The 21,045-nt window shown below is 38.2% G+C and overlaps 1 protein-coding gene across 2 annotated transcripts in view; it reads right to left on the bottom strand.

Moving 5' to 3' along the window:
• SNTG1 (syntrophin gamma 1) overlaps positions 1 to 21,045 on the bottom strand; it is a 564,850-nt gene that overhangs the window by 268,607 nt on the left and 275,198 nt on the right. The window lies entirely within an intron of this gene.

Here is a 21,045-nt window from a genome sequence, read left to right as displayed (position 1 = left end):
GTCTGGGATTGAAACTGACTAAACCAGATTCAAAATGATGGCTTGTCTGGAAAAAGAATGGACATTACACCTAACTAATAATGGCAAAGGTATTATCAATTTTCCAAATCAATTCTCTTTTTCCTTCCACAGCGGAAACAATAATTCAATTGCTGGTGTATGAAACAAAAATCACAAAGATCTCCACTTGGACAAATCCTCGAATTTCCAATAAATTCAATATTACTCTGTTTTGGGGCAATCATCTCTACGTAATGCATATTCTGGAGGCGTATTGAAAGGTTGAAAGCTTTTATTTATAACGTTCTTCACTTATCTATAACTTTCTCATCTTTTTTAACCTCCCCCTATTTATAGTGGTTTGAGATACCCCACCCCCCTCTCTTGTTCTACCTGGGATAGATGTTGGTTATCTGATCCCCACACATGCCCAACCTCTTTGGCTACACTACCGGTCTCCAAGTCTAAATACTGCTTTCTTTCTTACTCCATGGTTTTAGAGGGGCTATGTGGAACAGATGATATTATTTAAAAAGAACAAGGAGAAAATCTGGAAAATGTGTGCTTCTGATGTCTCTTCCTAAGTATTTTAAGATAACACAAAAAACAGTCATTTTGGCAGTTACAAGATACCTTCATTTAGCCAAATGTTTAGATTTCATAAATAAAAACAAAATACTGCTTAAAGACTAAGATCACTATACCAGAAATTGAGGTATATTAACTGTTATTTATTTTGAATCAACAAATAAGCCTTTATGGTTGGAAATTGGTGCATACTAAGAAAAAAAAAAAACTATTAGTGCAAATGAGTAGCATTTAATTATATAAATTTTCTTTTTGATCATGTCCTAAGTAATTTGATCTGCCTTAAAACTACAGATTTTAGGGGCGCCTGGGTGGCTCAGTCGGTTAAGCATCCGACTTCGGCTCAGGTCATGATCTCGCGGTCCGTGAGTTCGAGCCCCGCGTTGGGCTCTGTGCTGACAGCTCAGAGCCTGGAGCCTGTTTCAGATTCTGTGTCTCCCTCTCTCTGACCCTCCCCCATTCATGCTCTGTCTCTCTCTGTCTCAAAAAAAAAAAAAAAAAAAAAGAAAAGAAAAAAAAAACCTACAGATTTTACTCTTATAACCTGTCATCAAATTATGTTTTCAAGCCCATGTTAAAATTACTTACACAAATTAAGTGTATAGGTGTCTTGCAATTTATGCAAAGCAACATGAAATATAAAACACACTATTCATGTTGCATAACATCATAAACTCTACTTTTGTATTCTTTTTCTTAAGTAGGCTTCATGCCCAGCATGGAGCCCAATGTGAGACTTCAACTCACGACTCTGAGATCAAGATCTGACCTGGGATCAGGAGTTGGATGCTTAACCGACTGAGCCACCCAGGTGCACCACTACATTTCTATTCTTTTTTTTTTAATTTTTTTTAACGTTTATTTATTTTTGAGACAGAGAGAGACAGAGCATGAATGGGGGAGGGTCAGAGAGAGAGGGAGACACAAAATCTGAAACAGGCTCCAGGCTCTGAGCAGTCAGCACAGAGCCCGACGTGGGGCTTGAACTCAGGGACCGCGAGATCGTGACCTGAGCCGAAGTCAGACGCTTAACCGACTGAGCCACTCAGGCGCCCCTACGTTTCTATTCTTAAGCCAACTACTAGATCAGTCCACATTAGTGAAGTCATAAGTAGGAGAAGATGTAGTGTTTAAGAACTTTTATTGCAAAATGCATGTAAATAGGGATACCTGCACGTGCACAAGCAAAAGATAGACACAGGCATTATACACACACAAAATCTCTTAAAATAAATATTTATTGGAAATGTCCTTTTGTCGGACAGGATAAGAGAAATATGTCATATTACATAATTTTCAATTATTTCTCATTAAAGGATTAGTTAAAGGAAAGCTGTACATTGCAAATAATGGGTTTGAAATCAAAGAATCTATCAATGACTCAAATATCCACAACTTAATATGTTTGGGAAATTACTTAAGCCCTCCAAATCTGTTTTTCCAAATCTGTAAAATTTGTTTTACAAATTTACAAAATCCAGCTTTGTTTTGAGGATTGATATTTGTGAAGGACCCAGGCATGTAGTAGAAGCTTAATGAATACACACACACACACACACACACACACACACAATCTGTTATTCTAGACAGAAATTCTTAAAGTCACTTAAATATCTGATCGATATTTATCCACTTTTTATTCCAATATTAAATCACAGAGTAACTCAAATACTGGAAGACTGACTCAGGGATAGATCAATTAAATGGTTATCTTTACTCTTATAAAACAGACAGGCATACTATTTTTTACAATACTGCCTATCAAACTAACAGGTTCTTAGATAGCAGTTATTTTCTTAATTCCATTTCTGTAAGGAAACAATGCTTGATTCCTTAAAATAAGATTCATCTGTATTTTCTCAACATAAAGAATTGAGTCTGTAAAAGCAAATGCATTTTATTAGTAAATGACATCATTCTACAACATCTCGCATGGCAATCATTAGAAACAAGGGCAACTTGGTGAGTCAATTCTATTAACCAGCCACGTGTAGGCTGAAACACTGCTTTCCTTTGAAGGGACAGCAGGCATGGCGGGGTTATCAAAGGTCTATGCAATGCCTTTACTTCTTTACAAGACTGACTTCCAGTCTTTGGTGGAGGATATGTAGAACATGTTCCAAATCAAATACAAAATTGCTGATGCAGAGAGGAGTTTGGAGAGACTAAAGAGTCAGCAGTAACTGTTGAAAATCTCAGAGGCAGCACTTATTTTAATGTATTTTAAACACACGGGCACACACTCATGCACATGAAAACCCCAGCCAGCACTTTTCTATACTATTGCTTCATTGGGTTACTTTGAAGAAAATAAGGACAAACAAGCAAGGCAAGTTACTTCGTGTTTTAAAGCCAAATTTTTAAATTTGTCACTGCAGGTAGCAGGAAGTCTGGAACGGCAAATAACTGTTCCCAGTAGGGCACCTTGCTGATTTCTCCCCAATCTTGTGTTTGTGTTAGCTATACCTTCTCTCCCCTTTCCACCTTCCCACATTTGGTTCCTCCCCCCTCCCCCCAAAATAACTTTCTTGAAAGGCAATGTAATGAATTGTTTCGGCTACTCATCTCATAAACCAGAGAATTTCTGGAAGCTGATCTGAAGTTGTATTAGTTACATCTTGGGTGTCATAAAGCCATTGCCTAGGTAACAGGGCACTGTCTTTCAGGAAACCAACGTATTATTGTTTGTTTTAGTCTTTAAAACACAAAATCAAGAAAGGTGCCCCCATACACTCATATATATATATATATATATATATATATATATATATATATATATAATTTATTGTCAAATTGGCTTCCATACAACACCCAGTGCTGATCCCAAAAGGTGCCCTCCTCAATGCCCATCACCCACCTCCCCCTCCCTCCCACCCCCCCCATCAACCCTCAGTTTGTTCTCAGTATTTAAGGGTTTCTTATGGTTTGCCTCCTTCCCTCTCTGTAACTTTTTTTCCCACCTTCCCCTCCTCCTGGTTAAAAATCCTTTCTTTAATCTTCCTATTCCTTATAGATTACAAAGGATGGAGCCCAGGAATAATGTTGGATTTATAAAAGACATTCTGTACACCAAAATAATCAGCATTAACCTCATGACAAAAAAACTTGTTTTAAATGCCTAATTCGCTTCATGTAAAAATCTATATTATCACCCTCCTGCCCTCTAGAATATTATGTTTGAAATACTCTATGTATACTGTATGAACCATATGGTAACCAAAATATAAATGTTAGCAATCACAAAATGTTACTATTATATATCTCCAGTATAGAAATGTTTGAGACATTAGGTGAAAAGAGGAGGAAGAAGTGACAACAATGCAGACACTAGAGAGAGTATCAAATGGGCAATTGTTTGCATTGATTATGTGGGGTGGAAACAAGGTATACAAAGAAAGAGATAAGGAATGTCATTAGCTCTTTTTGACAATTCAGAAAGAGTGAATAGACTTGGGAAAGGAATAATAACAAAGACTAGGTATTGAAAATCAACCATGTGCACTGACAGGGCTCACGGCACTTAGGATTATTAAAATACACTGTGACCTTGACTTTTTTTCCACTAACTTTTTTGATAGCTGAACCTGTGTTTCGTTCACAGTCTAAGCCTAAGAATTTAGCATAGGGCCTACACCAAAGCTAGGTATTCATGCATTAAGTGGGGAAAAAAAAGCTTTTGCAAGATCTTCCAAATAATCATCATAACAGTACATGGATGGCGTAGGCAATATTTTCCTAATTTGGAATAAGGAAACTAAAATGCAAAGGAGTTAAATTAACTTAACCAAGATCCAAATCATGATTTAAATGAAAGTATCTCTGATTCCCACTGTCTTTTCCATAACAGCAGGCCTGTGATAACATGAATAATTGAGATGAAAGAAACAAAGAAACTGGAAAATTGGGGTGGGATGTAATAAAAACAGAGGGGACTGTGAGAAACCAAATGTTTTCCCTCTAAAATCAGGAAGAAGGCAGGATTCCCCCTCTCACCACTCCTATTACATTGTGCTTGGAGGCAGCTAGTGCATATGAGGTAACAGGCATACAGATTAGAGAGGAAGAAATGAATGGTTTTGTTTTTTGTCTATGTAGAAAATCCCAAAGAATCAACCAAAAGCTCCTGGAAATAATAAGTTATTGTAGCAAGGTCACAGGAGATAAGGTTAATATACAAAATCCAATTTCTCTCTTATACATCGGCCATGAGAAATTAGAATTTGGAATTAAAATCACAATACCATTTATAATAGCTCACTAAAAAGTTTTTATTTGGTATAAATTTAACAAAATAAGTAGAAACTTCCATACGGGAAACGACAAAACTCGGAAGAAAGAAATCAAAGCAGATCAAAACAAAGAGATATTTCATGTTCATGGACTAGAAGACTCTTCCCAGCTAGATCTATAGAATCAACACAGTCCCAATAAAATTCCAGCAAGCTATTTATAGATATTAATAAATTGTTTCTAAAGTTCACATGGAAGGCCGAAAGACGTATAATAGCTACCATAATATTGAAGTAGAAGAAAACGTTGGATAATTCAAGATGCCTGATGCAGGACTTACTATAAAGCTACAGTAATCCAGACAGCATCAAAATTTTTGAAGACTAAACACATAGACCATTGGAATAGAATAGAATGCCCCAAAACAAGATAAAACAAAACCAACCAAACAAATAGTCAATTGGTCTTTGACAAAAGAACAAAGCAGTTCAATGGAGAAAAGAAAGGATAGCCTTTTCAACAGAAAAAGAAGAAAGAAAAAGAGAAAAAAGAAAGAAAGAAAGAAAGAAGAAAGATCTAGACATGAATGCCATTCCTTTAATAAAAATTAACATAAAATCGATCACAGATCCAAACATAAACACAATTATTATAAAACTTCTAGAAGAAAACAGGAGAAAACCTATGACTTTGGGGTTGGCAGTGAGCGATACAATACTAAATGCATGATCCATAAAAAAAAAAAACACTTGACGTTAAAATACTTTAAGATTAAAAACATCTACTTTGTAAAAGATACCGTTAAGAAAATAAAAAGTGACAGATTGGAAGAAAATATTTGCATAATGCATTCTGATAAAGAACTTGTTTCCAAAATATATGAAGAACTCAACACTTAGCGAGAAAATAAACAATTAGAAAGTTGCCAAAATATTTGAGCAAACACCTCATCAAAGAATATATAGATGGCAAGCACGCATATGAAAAGATGCCCAACAGCATTTGTTATCAGGAAATTTCAGGTTATGAAATTTGATGGGGCACCTGGATGGCTCAGTCCATTGAGTGTCTGACTCTTGACTTTGGCTCAGGTCATGATCTCGTGGTCATGAGGTCAAGCCCCGTGTCAGGCTCCCTGCTCAGCATGGATTCTCTCTCTCCCACTCCCCCATTCATGGTCTGTTTTTCAAAATAAATAAGTAAACTTTTAAAAATAACATTACACATCTATTAGAATGGCTAAAATTCCAAAACATTGGCAATATGAAGTGAGATATATTATAAGAATTGTCACCCCTTGCTGGTGGGAATTCAAAAGACAGTTTGGTAGTTTCTGACAAAGCTAAACATAGTCTGAACAGATGACATAGGAATTGCACTCCTACATATTTACTCAACTAATTTTAACATTTGTGTTTACCCAAAAGCCTGCATGAAAATATGTATAGCAGCTTTATTCATAATTGCCCAAAACTGAAAGTGACCAAAATGTTCTTCATCCATAGAAAAACAAAAAAACAAAAAATGATGGTACATCTATACAATGAAATATTCACTAACAGAAAGAAATACACTGGCTAGCTTCAAAAAGACACGGAGAAACCACAAATGTATACTACTAAGTAAAACAAATCAGTCTCAAAAGGATACATACTATGATTCCATTTATATGACATTCCGAAAAGGCAAAACTATGCAGACAATGCAGTGATCAGTGGGGCCCCTGGGTGGCTCAGTCAGTTACGCGTCTGACTTCAGCTCAGGTCATGATCTCAGAGTTTGTGAGTTTGAACTCCGTGTCAGTCTCTGAGCTGCCCGCTCAGGGCCTGGAATGAGCAGAGTCTCTGTCTTCCTGTCTCTCTGCCCCTCCCACACTCACGCTGTCTCTCTCTCTTTCTCAAAAATAAAATAAACATTAAAAAAATTAAGTAAAAAAAAAAAAAGAAATAATCAGTGGTTTCCAGGCATTCACAGAGAGGGAGGAAAGGTTGAATAAGTGAAGCATAGGGGACTTATAGGATAATGAAACTATTCTTTTAGATATTACAATAATAGGTACATGGTGTTATGCTTTAGTCAAAACACATAGAACTTTAGAGAACAAAGGGTGCATCTTAACATATATATGTTTAGAAGAGTCATTTAGGAAGACAGGGGATCCAAAGGGGGAATAGCAGCTATGACAAAACAATCCCAAATTTCATTACAAATGTATGTAACCATTTCCTTGAAAGGAATGGGGGGGCGGGGACGCACTGACCTAAGTAACTTTGGAAATGAATGGAGTCTGTAAGACAAATGCTACAATAAAGACAAAGGGAACTGCACATGGTACTGTATTCTAGTTGATAAAATTGTTTCACATGAAGGTATGGCTAATAATTCTGATATTGCTATACATATATGTTGAAATTAAACAAGTAAGTGGATGGTGGGGGGAAGGAACCGGTTTGTCACTGTTGGAGTGGAGCAAGGGAAGAAGGTGAAAACAGCCCATGGGGTAATGGAAGGTAAAGACATCAGTATTAACTCTCATCTGGTGTAATGCAGATACAGATGGCTACATACAGAAACATTTATAGATATGTGAATATATACGGGTTATTTTGTCCTTTTAAAAATGGTTTTACAGAGATACAATTTATGTACCACAAAACCAACCATTTAAAGCATATAAATTGGTGGCTTTTAGTATCTTCACAGAGTTATGCATCCATCACCACAATCAATTTTTAAACATTGGCATTTTTCAAAATGACCCCATATCCCTCAGTCCTTAAAGCCCATCTTATCCTTAGGCATCCACTCATCTCTTTCTATCTCTGTAGATTTGCCTCCTGTTGGCATTCCCCATAAATGGTATCACACCGTAGATAGTCTTTTGTGTTTGGCTTCTAACCACAATGTTTTCAAGAATCATCCATGTCACAGCGGGTTTCAATATTTCATTTTTTAACATTCCACTGCATGGGTATACCACATTTTATTTATCCATTCCTTCACTGATGGACATTTAGGTTGGGTTTACTCTTTGGTTATTATAAATAATGCTGCTATAAACTTTTATGTGCAAATTTTGTGTGTACATGTGTGGTTTTTTTTCCTCTTGAGCCTGTACCAAGGAGTGAAAGTGGGAACCGTCAGACTGTTTTCCAATGCAGCTGTACCGTTTTACATTCTCACAAGCAGTGTTTGAGAATTCCAATTTCACATCTTCACGGACACCTGTCTTTATCTACCTTTGTGATTATAACTATCCCAATGGCTATAAAGTTGTATCACATATGACTCTGATATAAGATACATATGTACTTGATAGCTAACAACGTTGAGCATCTCCTCATGTGCTCATTGGACATTTACATAAATCTCCTTTGGAAAAACATCTATTAGAATTATTTCGATGTGTCACCATGATTTACACCTCTGTTGTCTTCTAGGAGGTTTATATTTTAGCTCTTATATTATGTTGTTGATCCATTTTGAGTTAATTTTTGCAAATGATATGTTTCCAAATACATTATTTTGCGTGTGGATATCCAGTTTTCCTAGCACCATTTGCTGAACAAACAATTTCCCCCCATTGGTCTTGTCACCTTTGAAAATCAATTGACTGTAAATGTGGAGGTTTATTTCTGGACTCTCAATTCTATTTCAATGACTATATGACTACCCATATGCCATATGTGGACATATCTCACACTGTCTAGATTACCATCTCTTTAAAACTGTTAACTTTTAAAATCAGGAAATGTGAGTGTCTCAACTTTTACAAAACTATTTTGGCTATTCTAATTCCCTTGCATTTTCATATGAATCTTAGCATTAACTTGTCTGTTTCTGCGAAGAAGTAAGCTTGGATTTTGATACAGATTGATCTAAAAATCATTGTGGAGGCATTGCTATCTTAACACATCATTAAGTCTTCGGGTCCATGCAAATAGAATGTCTTTCCATTTATTCAGATCTTCTTTAATTTCTTTCAGTCATTTTTTTTTAGTTTTCAGAATATATATTTTGTACTTCTGCAAATTTATTGCTAAGTGTTTCATTCTTTTTTACTCAATTTTTAGTGAATAATGTTATTTAGAGTTCAGAAATCCTTTGTTGTAAGGAAGCAGTGGCTTTCTCACTGAGAAGGCTTAGGCATTAAAGTCACCTCTTAGATCATTTCACAAAATCTAAGCAGTTAAGGAGAATACGTTTAAAAATACTCATTTTTAGGGATCATATTTAAAGGACATCTGGGGTATCTTGCTTCCTTCCCTTTAGTTTTACTCCTTGGCAAGCTTCACAGGATCCTTCTCCTGCTACATTGACGGTAGAGAAAAAGGAGACTGACATTCCCCTAAGCCTGTTGGCAACTATAATTTGCAGTAGGTCCTTCCTATCTGATTTAAATAGCTAGACATAGGGGTTGTTTTGAAAGTTAAATATTTCCTGTTTATTTTTAAAGTTCCCATTGCAGACAATTGGGAATTGTACCTTTCTACCTTCATTTTTCTCCACCATCTACAAAACTGAAATCTTCTGGGGCACCTAGGTGGCTCATGTCCAGTTGGCTGAGTGTCCAACTTTTGATTTCGGCTCACATCATGATCTCACATTTCATTACTTTGAGCCCCACATCGGGCTCAATGCTGATGGTGCGGAGCCTGCAGGGGATTCTCTCTCTCCCCCTCTCTCTCTCTGCTTGTCTCTGTATATCTCATAAAATAAATAAAGTAAAATAAAATAAAATAAAATAAAATAAAATCCACCCAAATCTTTTAATCTTTATAGCTCTGTTCTTACAAATGAGCCTTTATAATGTAAAAGGAGATACATAGATGTCAACTAACTTGACCAAGGTCAGTCAACAGTGAATCCTTTATGTTGAAATCCAGGTGCTGTGAGCTACCAACTATGTGTTCATCACCTGCTCCATTCTGTCTCTTATTTCCCAACACTTATTAAGATATGACAGCTCTGAGAAATCCTGTACTAACCATGCTACCTCTTTTTGTTTAATCTTTTTTTCCTTAACTAAAAATTTTGTGATGTGACTTCTAATTGATTCAGGCACATATATATTTAAAAGGTCATAAGAAACAGAGATTCATTCACCCTTAATCACCTAATAAATTGTGTTTGAATATGTCATCTGCACAAAACCACTTGGCAGGAAAAAAATATTTGAGTAAGTGATTTGTCCTAGAATATGTTTTAAATGGTATATGAAAATATATTTGAATATTTTTGTAACCATTGTTTCTTTTATGTTTTCAACAGTCTAGTTTTCAAAGAAGGAGATTTATACATTTGTAAATATTGGCATTAATAACAATCATTGTGATTACAATTTTGTGATATTTAGTATCTTAGAGGAATTAGCTTGTAATTTTATATTATTATTAAATAACTTGTGATAGTTGCCTTTGTCATCATGCTGATTTAGACGGACATTATAGGGGGGAAGGACCAAGATGGCGGAACCACATGGAAGTTTTTTTGTATCTCTGGTCCCTGAAATCCAGCCAGATCAACACTAAACCATCCTCCACGCCTAGAAAACTGATTTCAGGATTAACACAACCATCTGCACAATCTGAACCACAGAACTTGGCAGGTATGTGGCATGGAGAGGTGAACTGGGGGAAAGAGAAGCCACGGAGGGCAGGGAGTTGTTTTTGCTTGCAGAGAGAGGACAGAGATGGGGGGGGAGAGTACAGGAAAGCATCCCCACCCCCAAAAGCAGCTGGAGAGAAAAAAAAGAGTATGCAAGTAACTGAAGAAAAACAGGGAGAAAGGAGAAAGGAGAGGGTTTAAATTCCATTACGATGCTATAAACAGGGAGAGCACAGAGTCTGAAACCCTGCAGCTCAATACCTGGCAGTGCTCTGGTGGCAAGGGTGAATCCCTGGGAGCAGAGAGCAAGGTCCTCAGGGTCCTCAGGACACACAGGGAGAGGTGGTTCCCCTGATGGGATGACATTTGGTAGAGGCGTTATGGCCTCCCCACAGACAAAGGTCCCAGAGGACCCCAGAGAATGGCCACATTTGCTGGTGTTGGAGCAAGGGTGTTAAGGAGGTAGCCTGGTGCCAGCTATGTGTTGTGATTTCTCACAATCCCTGAAACGCTCTTGCTACAGAACCACTCAAACTTTTTCTGGGGTGGGCTGGCCCACGGTCTCTGGGCATCGGCAGTGGCACGGTCTTGCAAACGTTCCTAGGAGTGGGCCAGGACCTGGCCATTGCTCAGCAAGACCCTCCCCCGGAGAATCAGAATGGGTCAAAGCTGCAGGGCCCTCAGACATGAGGGGTTGGGAAACACAGCCCCATCTGAGATAAAACTCAGGAGGGAGGTGCTGCCTGGTAGCCTGACAGTTTGGTTACAGACAGTGTAGAAGCAGAGAGTGGACAAAAGCCAGAGATAAAGAAGGGGTATTTAATTGCTAGTCAGGGAGAGCACAGAGGTCTGATACTAGAGACTGGGTAGCTGGGTGATGCCATTTTCACCCCTCCCGTGCAGGCGTATGTAAGTCTATATGCATCAAAAAAATCCCCCCAGTAAGCCAAGCCCCACCATCTAGTGGAGTACAGAGCCGTTACACTAAGCCCTGCCCAGTTGGTCCAACCGTGCTCTTCAGAAACACCACTAGTCTCTCTGCCCGCTTCATAGTTTGACTTCCAGGGGAAATTTCATTCTGTTCGCTGGCCCATCCATTCAATTTTTTTTAATTTTTCTTTTCTTATTCTTGAACACAGAAAGAGAAAAAAAATATTTTATTTTCCATTTTTGTTAAAAAGATGTTTCTTTAAATTTCTTTAAAATTCCATTTTACTTCCATCATTTCATTTTATTCTATTTTACTGTGTTCATTTTTTTTCACATTTTCAAATGCTTTCCTTTTTTTTTTTCTTTTTCCTTTTTTTCTTTTCTTATCTTTCCCTGTTTTCTCTAATCTAGCAAGCTTCTTTCAACAACCAGACCAAAACACACCTAGGATCTAGCATCCTGTTTTCAATTTTTGTATTGTTTTTAATTTTTTAATATTTTTTTTACTTTATTCATTCCTTTTCTTCCTTCAAAATGACTAAATGAAGGAATTCACCCTAAATGAAAGACAGCAAGAAATGACAGCCAGGGACTTAATCAACAAAGATAGAAGCAAGATGTCTGAACCAGAATTTAGAATCATGATAATAATAATACTAGCTGGGGTTGAAAACAGATTAGAATCCCCTTCTGTGTAGATTAAAGAAGTAAAATCTAGTCAGGATGAAATAAACAATGCTATAACTGAGCTGCAATCTTGAATGGATGCCACGGCGGCAAGGAGGAATGAAACAGAGCAGCAAACCAGCAATATAGAGGACAAACTTATGGAGAATAATGAAGCTGACAAAAAAACGGAGACTAAGGCAAAAGAGTACGATACAAGAAACGGAGAACTCAGTGACTTCTTAAAAAGGAATAACATCAGAATCATTGGGGCCCCAGAAGATGAAGAGAGAGAAAAAAGGGTAGAAGGTTTATGTGAGCAAATCATAGTGGAAAACTTTCCTAACATGGGGAAAGACACAGACATCAAAATCAGGAAGCACAGAGAACTCCCATTAGATTAAAAAAAATGACCATTAATAAGGCATATCAAAGTCAAATTCACAAAATACTAAGGCAAGGAAAGAGTCATGAAAGCAGCAAGGGAAAAAAAAAGTCCTTAGCTACTAAGGAAGATAGATAATGTTCGCAGCAGAGCTGTCCACAGAAATTTGGCAGGCCAGAAAGGAGTGGCAGGATATATTCAGTGTGCTAATCAGAAAAATACAGCCAAAAATTCTTTATCCAGCAAGGTTGTCATTCAAAATAGACGGAGAGATTAAAAAAAAGTTTCCCTGACAAAGAAAATCTATAGGAGTTCGTGACCACTAAACGAGCCTGCAAGAAATTTTAAGGGGGATTATCTGAGGGGATAAAAGATGGGAAAAAAGACCAAAAGCAATAAAGACTAGAAAGAATTAGAGAACACCACCAGAAACTCCAACTCTACAAGCATCATAATGGCAATAAATTCGTATCTTTCAATACTCACTCTAAACGTCAATAGACTAAGTGCTCCAATCAAAAGACATAGGGTAACAGAATGGATAGGAAAACAAAATCCATCTACATGCTGTTTATAGGAGACCCATTTTAGAACTGAAGACACTTTCAGACTGAAAGTAAGGGATGGAGAACAGTCTATCATGCTAATGTTTGCCAAAAGAAAGCCCGAGTAGCCATACTTATATCAGACAATCTAGACTTTAAAATAAAGGCTGCAACAAGAGATAAAGAAGGGCATTATATCATAATTAAAGGATCTATCCACCAAGAAGATGTAACAATTGTAAACATTCATACTCCAAATGTGGAAGCACCCAAATATATACCAATGAATCACAAACATAAAGAGCTCATTCATAATAATACCATAATAGTAGGGGACATCAACAATCCAGTTACATCAATGGACAGATCATCTAAACAGAAAATCAAGGAAACAATGGATTTGAATGACACCCTGGACTGGATGGACCTAACACATATATTCAGGACATCTCATCCTAAAGAAGCAGAATACACATTCTTCTCCAGTGCGCCTGAAACTTTCTCCAGAAGAGATCACAAACTGGGACACAAATCAGCCCTCAACAAGTACAAAAAGATCGAGATCATACCGTGCATATTTTCAGGCCACAATGCTATGAAACTTGAAATCAACCACAAGAAAAAAAAATTGGAAAGATAACAAATAATTGGAGACTAAAGAACATCCTACTAAAGAATAAATGGGGTAACCTAGAGGTTAAAGAGGAAATTAAAAAGTACATTGAAGCCAATGAAAATGATAACACCACAGCCCAAAACCTCTGGAACACAGCAAAGGCAGTCATAAGAGGGAAGTATATAGCAATCCAGGCCTTCCTAAAGAAGGAAGAAAGGTCTCAGATACACAACCTAAGCTTATACCTTGAAGAGCTGGAAAAAGAACAGAAAATAAAACCCAAACCAGAAGAAGACAGGAAATAATAAAGATTAGAGAAGAAATCAATGCTATCATAACCAAAACCAAAACCAAAAACAAAAAACAAAACAAAAAATAGTAGAATAGATCAATGAAACCAGGAGTTGGTTCTCTGAAAGAATTAACAAAATTGATAAGCCCCTAGACAGTTTGATCAAAAAGAAAAAGGAAAGGACCCAAAGAAATAAAATCAAGAATGAAAGAGGAGAGATCACAACCAACACAGCAGAAATAAAAACAATAAGAAGAGAATATTATGAGCAATTATATGCCAATGAAATGGGTAATCTGGAGGAAATGGACAAATTCCTAGAAACATGTAAACTACCAAAACTGAAACAGGAAGAGAGAGAAAACTTGAACAGACCCACAAATGATAAAGAAATCAAATTAGTAATCAAAAATCCCCTCTCAAAAGAGTCCAGAGCTGGATGGCTTTCCAGGGGAATTTTATCAAACATTTAAAGAAGATTTAACACCTATTCTCTTGAAGCTGTTCCAAAACATAGAAATGGAAGGAAAACTTCCAAACGTATTCTATGAAGCCAGCATTACCTCGATTACAAAACCAGACAAAGACCACCAAAAGGAGAACTACAGACCAATTTAGTTGATGAACATGGATGCAAAAATCCTCAACAAGATACTAGCCAACTGGATCCAACAACACATTAAAAGAATCATTCACCACGACCAAGTGGGATTTATACCTAGGATATAGGGCTGGTTCGATATCCACGAAACAATCAATAAGATACATCACATCAATAAGGAAAAGGACAAGAGCCACACGATCCTCTCAATAGATGTAGAGAAAGCATTTACAAAATACAGCATCCTCTCTTGATAAAAACCCTCAAGAAGTAGGGATAGAAGGATCATACCTCAAGATCATGAGAGCCATATATGAAAGACCCACCGCTAAAATCATCCTCAATGGAGAAAAACTGAGAGCTTTCCCACTGAGGTCAGGAACACGACAAGGATGTCCACTCTCTCCACTGTTATCCAACATAGCATTGGAAGTCTTAGCCTCAGCAGTCAAACAATACAAAGGAATAAAAGGCATCCATCCACATAGGCAAGGAGAAAGTCAAATTTTCACTCTTCACAGATGATATGACATTCTATGTGGAAAACCGAAAATATTCCCCCAAAACACTGCTAGAACTGATCTATGAATTCAGCAAAGTCGCAGGATATAAAACCAATGCACAGAAATCGGTTGCATTCCTATGCACAATAATGAAACAACATATAGAGAAATCAAGGAATTGATTCGATTTACAATTGCACCAGAAACAAAAAAATACCTAGGAATAAACCTAACCAAAGACATAGAGGGAAATTATAGTAAAATTAATTACTAATTTTGATTTTTGCCTTTAGTGAGGTCCCTATTCTGGGTAGGTTTACACACACACACACACACACACACACACACACACACACACAGTCTCCTTGTTTGTTCCGTTGAGAGGGCCTAGAAGAAACAATACCCTGTAATATTGTGTTTTATTTTAATGCTGGCCTTGGCCCAGCTTGAGGCACTGGCTAGAAGCCAGACAGTTCCCCTCTGGAATTGCAGACCAAGTCTTCACCCAACCACCCCCTTACCTCACTCTCACACTCTGGGTCACTATCCACCTGCCCTCATCACCCAATAGCAGGCACCAGAAAACACAGGACCCAGAGACTATGAACCGCCCATTGCTCAGAGTCTGCTGCAATTATTCAAATAGCCAATTCTAAACCTGCTTACCTTTCCTTACCTGTTCCTTAAAACCACAATAAAGGTGATTGCCCGTGTTCTCATTTTTTCCTTTGCCCGGTAAGCAATGCCCAAGGCATACTGTGTTCTCCCCAGGGGATTGTAAACATGTATAGCAAACTATGAATCTCTTTCCAGTTTCTCTCTTGATCTGCTCCCCACCTTAGCGCGCCTCACCCAAGGTAATGTGATGAAAACGATTGGTTCAGTGAACAGGGTGGTTTGGCACTAGACTTGACAGAGATGCATGCAGACTGTCCTTGGCTTGCTAAGTACATCTGTGCAAAAGCAGACTCAGCCTGGGAGGCACTGCTGTCTGCTGCACCTGCACTCTGGACACTGCACAGTGTGCTGTTTATTTTGGGATTTGTCGTCACTTGCCGCCCTAAACTGTGCAACTCATAATGTAAGCCTTCCCTGAGGTTGCACTGCCCAAGACAAGTTAAGCAACCTCACGCTCGTATCTGCACTTAGGGACAGGAAGGAGCTCCTGGACTACTGACCCGAATCTGTCCCTCTCAGTCCCCAGGCGTGTCATCAGGACACATATCATGTAGACCTGTGGTCAGAATCTTATGACTTTTATCTCTCTGCCCCCTAAGGCTATAGAAGGGGTCTCCAAGTGTCTGAAGAAATGTAAAACTGCAAGTCAATGCACCCAGGCACTACTTAGTGGCAAGTGGTTTATCAACAAGCTAAGAGCTTGTTTCAAGATCAAAACCCTAGCATTCCTCCCTAGAACCAGAGCCACTATTGCTCTCCTGGAGGCCAATCCCGACCTTCAAGGTCAACTGAGAAACCCCGGAATGAGACACTAACAAACATGGCCATTCCGGACCACTGGAGCTTATTCCATAAACATCCAAAGAGTAAAAACAGTTGGGGACAAATAGGAGAAAACAGAAACTAAAATTTTTAGCTACCTGGAGATATGTGCCAGTCTCGAAGATTATGTTCAGAAAGACAATGGAAGGGACTGATAGTTCACACCAGGTGGCTAACTGTGCTGTTCCAAGGACAGGTTGTTATGGCTCTCTGTGTGTAACTGCAGCCCTTGGAAGGTAGAGTGGGAAGCCTTAGGACAAGAAATGCCTCTTCCCCTGTCTTCTTTTCCTGTAATCACCTGGAAGGTCCACACTATGAGTTCTCAGAGACAGAAACTAACAACCACCGCGTTGAGTGGCTTGAACCCCAGGACAAAAAAAAAAAAAAAAAAAAAGAGAGAGAGAAAATAATAATAAAACACCTTGACACAGGGGGAGAAAAAGCAAATAAACTACATACAGTAAAAGCTTGGTTTGCAGGCAAGGAAACACGTGTGTAATCCAAAGTACTTGTATATCAAAGCGAATTCCAAGAACCGTTGGCTCAGTTGTGATCATGTGATGTTCAGCGTCATGTACTACTCGTATTGCAAGGCGTCACTCATTGATCAAGTTAAAATTTATTAGAAATGTTTGCTCGTCTTGTGGAACACTCTCAGAACAAGTTATTTGCAATCCAAGGTTTTCTGTATATTATAGAACTTTCCATTGTATGTAATATATATGACATATATATATTAAATTAAAACAAATAATTTGACCCAATTGGAAATCCAAAATTGCTAAATAATTTAGCAAAAAATATGTAAATAAAATAAACATGGCATAGATTGGTTTTTGTGTCTCCACAACATATGCTGTAAAATAACATTAGCACTTGCTAAAGTTCACTAATTGATAAAGCTTTGTTAACTTAATCAGTGCTTGAGCTCAAATTATAATGGAAACATGCTATCCCCTATAATCTCGGGAAAGAAACCAAGTATAAAGTAGAATAAAAGTAGGTGTGCCTCACTTTAACTGCATGTAACCTTGCCTAAATTTCCCATAGTCATAGCACTCATTGCCCTAAAGTATTCCATTGTTGCAAACTCTATGCCATAATAATTAATAAATTAAATGAAATCTTTGGCACTTACAAATGGCTTGGTAAAATGCGATCCCACAGTCCCCAAAGTAACATAGATAATATGGCCCCGTATATGTTACAACAGGGCCTTCCAGGGTTATATCTTTTATACAAGAGTTAATTAATAAAGGAGTGATTATCCCTACTGCTTCTCCTTTTGACAGCTCAATTTTACCTGTTCTTAAACTTAGAAAAACTAAATGGCATCTCAAGGGGGGAGGGGGCACTGCATCTTAAACCCTGCCATCCATTAGGTCTCCCGTACCCAATACCCAATATTATGAAAGCTACCGACTCCATCCAGGTCTGCTCTTCTATTTTGCTAGCATAGATTTGGCTAATACGTTCTGTTCAGTGCCTGCGTCAGCAGCCTCTCAGCCGACACCATATGCCTTTCTGGGTGGGTCATACCACAAGACACTTCAACAGCTTTATCATGACACATAGTCTTTGCAGACAAGATCTTAACTGCATCCGACTTTCTCCAGGAACGCAGGCATGACCTTCCATTGATGGCATCTTCCCCCAAAGAGATAAGTCTGACACACTCATTAAAGACACACAAGTCCAACATATTTTAGTCCTCTTTGAGTGCTGGTAGCAATATCTTCCTCATTTACAAATTTTACTTAACGTTGCTGTTATTGTGCTAACAAGGGGTCTCCTCCAACAAAAGGATCTAAGATCTGTCCAAAATGAAATCAACAAGCCCTCCCAACAGTGCCCTTCAATAAAGGCTTTGATAGCTTCTTCTCATGCCTTCTGAGTCTCTGGATGATCTGTGATGGCCACAAGCTTCTCAAGGGCTCCTGATATAAGAAACTGCCCCTCTCAGCCTCACACTGTACATCATTAAAGCAACAAATGACTGGCGATTAACTGGGCTCTCCTGGAAGCAAAGGATCTCACAGACTCTAAGCCTGTGGCCCTCTGCACTCAGCTCCACATTATGCTTTGTGTCATGGAAACAGCCCCCCACAAGCTCAGTGTGGCTACTGAGGCCTCCTTAAGCATGATGAAACCAAATCTCTACCATATTTGGATCTCTACCATATTCTGCCGGCAGGAAGGAGTAGCATTCCCTGTCTTCAGTCCTTTGCCAGATGCCATGGTGCTCAAGGAGGTCAGCTTTCTCCTAGACCCCTTGGCTACCCAGAGAGCCTCTTAAAATTAACCGAACATCAATAAGAGTTCATAGACTATAGTAATGACATTGCCGTCTTCATTAATCATAAAGCTCAGTGGAGTGTTGCTGGTTTCTCTCCCTTAATCAAGATGTCCCTGATAAAAGACAGGAATCAGGGGTCAACACGATAGGCCAAATTTCAAGTGGTCAATGCTTCGACCTCTTGGGGAGAAGGAAAAGAGGTCCATCCACTCCCCAGTAACTTACCCTGATCGCCCTGCTGTATTGTGGGGAGAGAGTGATGTGAAGGAAAGTCACTGAGGTATTTTGCTATTCATCTTACCCTTTCTACTTCCTTCATTTTCAGTGCAATCTCCCACTACAGTCTCACCTGGGCCATATTCCCTGAGCCTCTGGTTCACCCTGTCCAAAAATGAATGTCATCTTTACCTACTGTGGGGAGCAAAATGCAGAATGAGGAGCTGTGAGCTAAGAAAGGGAGTCAGTTATTCAAAACCTCACACAGAACTTCAATCAGTTTCCGTCTTTAGCCTTTCCCCGCAACCAGGACTACATAGGAATCTCGGGCTTTGGATGCTTGAGATTTTTTGCCACTTGAAGTTAGGATTTGATTACTTTACACTGCCTGTGTCAGCCCTTCCAGCCCCATTTCAGGCACTGAGGTCTTAGCTTTCTCTATCTATTGTCGGTTGTCTCTCACCCCGCCAAATTGTTGCCAGCTTCCAGCTGGATTTCTTTTCATTCTCATCGGCTTTATTTAGAAGTAATTTACAGAGTTGCTCAAAAGGGAGTGCTTTGCTGGCTCACTGATAGAGCATGTGACTCTTGATCTCAAGGTCATGAGGTGAAGCCCCATGATGGGCATGGAGATTACTTAATTAGATTTGCTCAAAGTAAAGTCTTCATGGACTAAGCCTTACTTAACTGATCTCCACATAAGACACCTTTTTTTTCATATTTGAACTATAAATACTGCCTCTGTACATGAAGTCACCTTATCTCTCTGTGAGATGGCATTTTTCTGCTGTGGCTTTTGGATGAAGAGTTTTGCAAGAACGTAAGAGGAAGGGAAAAAGAAATAAACCTGAATTAAACGTTAAAAGTTTTATGGGAATGTTAAGGGCAAAAATATTAAGAAAGTCAAACTTTTGGAAAGAGATAATGAAAGGGTAATTATTCAGTATAGTTCAAATACAGAATTCAAAACAAAGAGAGATGAGAGCTTCTTATTTTTTTTTATTTTTGCAATGCTAAATATTTCGAATAGTTGATCAATGACTCCCCCATACTAGGCACTGTTTTATCTGTTATAACTACAGAAGAGAACAAAACATCAAAAATCTCTCTCTGTTCAGCATTCATGTTCTAATTGGGAGGCAGGTTAAGGGCAATACATGCTTTGCAGAAAAATAATGCCACAGAGATAGAACTTGATACCAAAAAAAAAAAAAACGTGAATAAAAGATGTCTCTTTGAGATGATGACATTTGAGCACAACTGGTTTTGGTGAGAAGATAAGTGACAAGATACCCAGATGAAGGGTATTCCAGGCATGAAGGGCCAACAAGTGCAAAAGTTCTATGATGAAATTTACCTGGTATACCCAGGAAATATCATGTATACTCAGATGATCATGTCATCAGAAAAAAGGCAGTTTTCTTTCTTTTGATCTGTATGCCTTTAATTCCTTTTTTAATGCCTTGCTGATCTGGCTCAAACCTCCAGTATTGCATAGAATAGCGGTGCTGTGAGCAGACATCTTTGTCTTCTTCACAAACATAGGGGGAAAGCATTCAATCTTTTACAATTGAGTATGGTCTTAACTATAAATGTGTGCAGACAACTGCGTCAGTTCCTCTCTATTCCTGGTTTTCTGAGAAACCAGGAATTTCTCATGAATTGAGTTCATTGCTTGACTTTTGGCTATTGAATCAACCTTGTATCCCCAGAATAAACCCAACTTGATCAGGGTATATAATTCGTTTTATATATATTGTTGAATTGTATTTGCTAATATTTCAAGAATTTTTGTGTCTATATTTATGAAGGATATTGATCCATAGTTTTCATTTGTGTGCTGTGTCTCTCTGACTGTGGCATCAGAAGACTAAGTTGGGAAAACGAAATGCCATGTATCACCTCTGCTTCTCTTTTCTGAAGGAGACCTTACAGAATTTTTATTAATTATTCATTGGTAGAGTTCTCTGATAAAACCACCTGAGGCCTGAGATTCTTTTTTTTTTAATTTTTTTTAACATTTATTTATTATTGAGAGATGGAAAGACACAGAGCATGAGCAGGGGAGGG

This window comes from Panthera tigris, chromosome F2 (assembly GCF_018350195.1).
Source record: "Panthera tigris isolate Pti1 chromosome F2, P.tigris_Pti1_mat1.1, whole genome shotgun sequence".
NCBI lineage: Eukaryota > Metazoa > Chordata > Mammalia > Carnivora > Felidae > Panthera > Panthera tigris.
The sequence above is the reverse complement of the archived record's forward strand: the minus strand, read 5'-3'. Positions and strand labels throughout refer to the sequence as shown.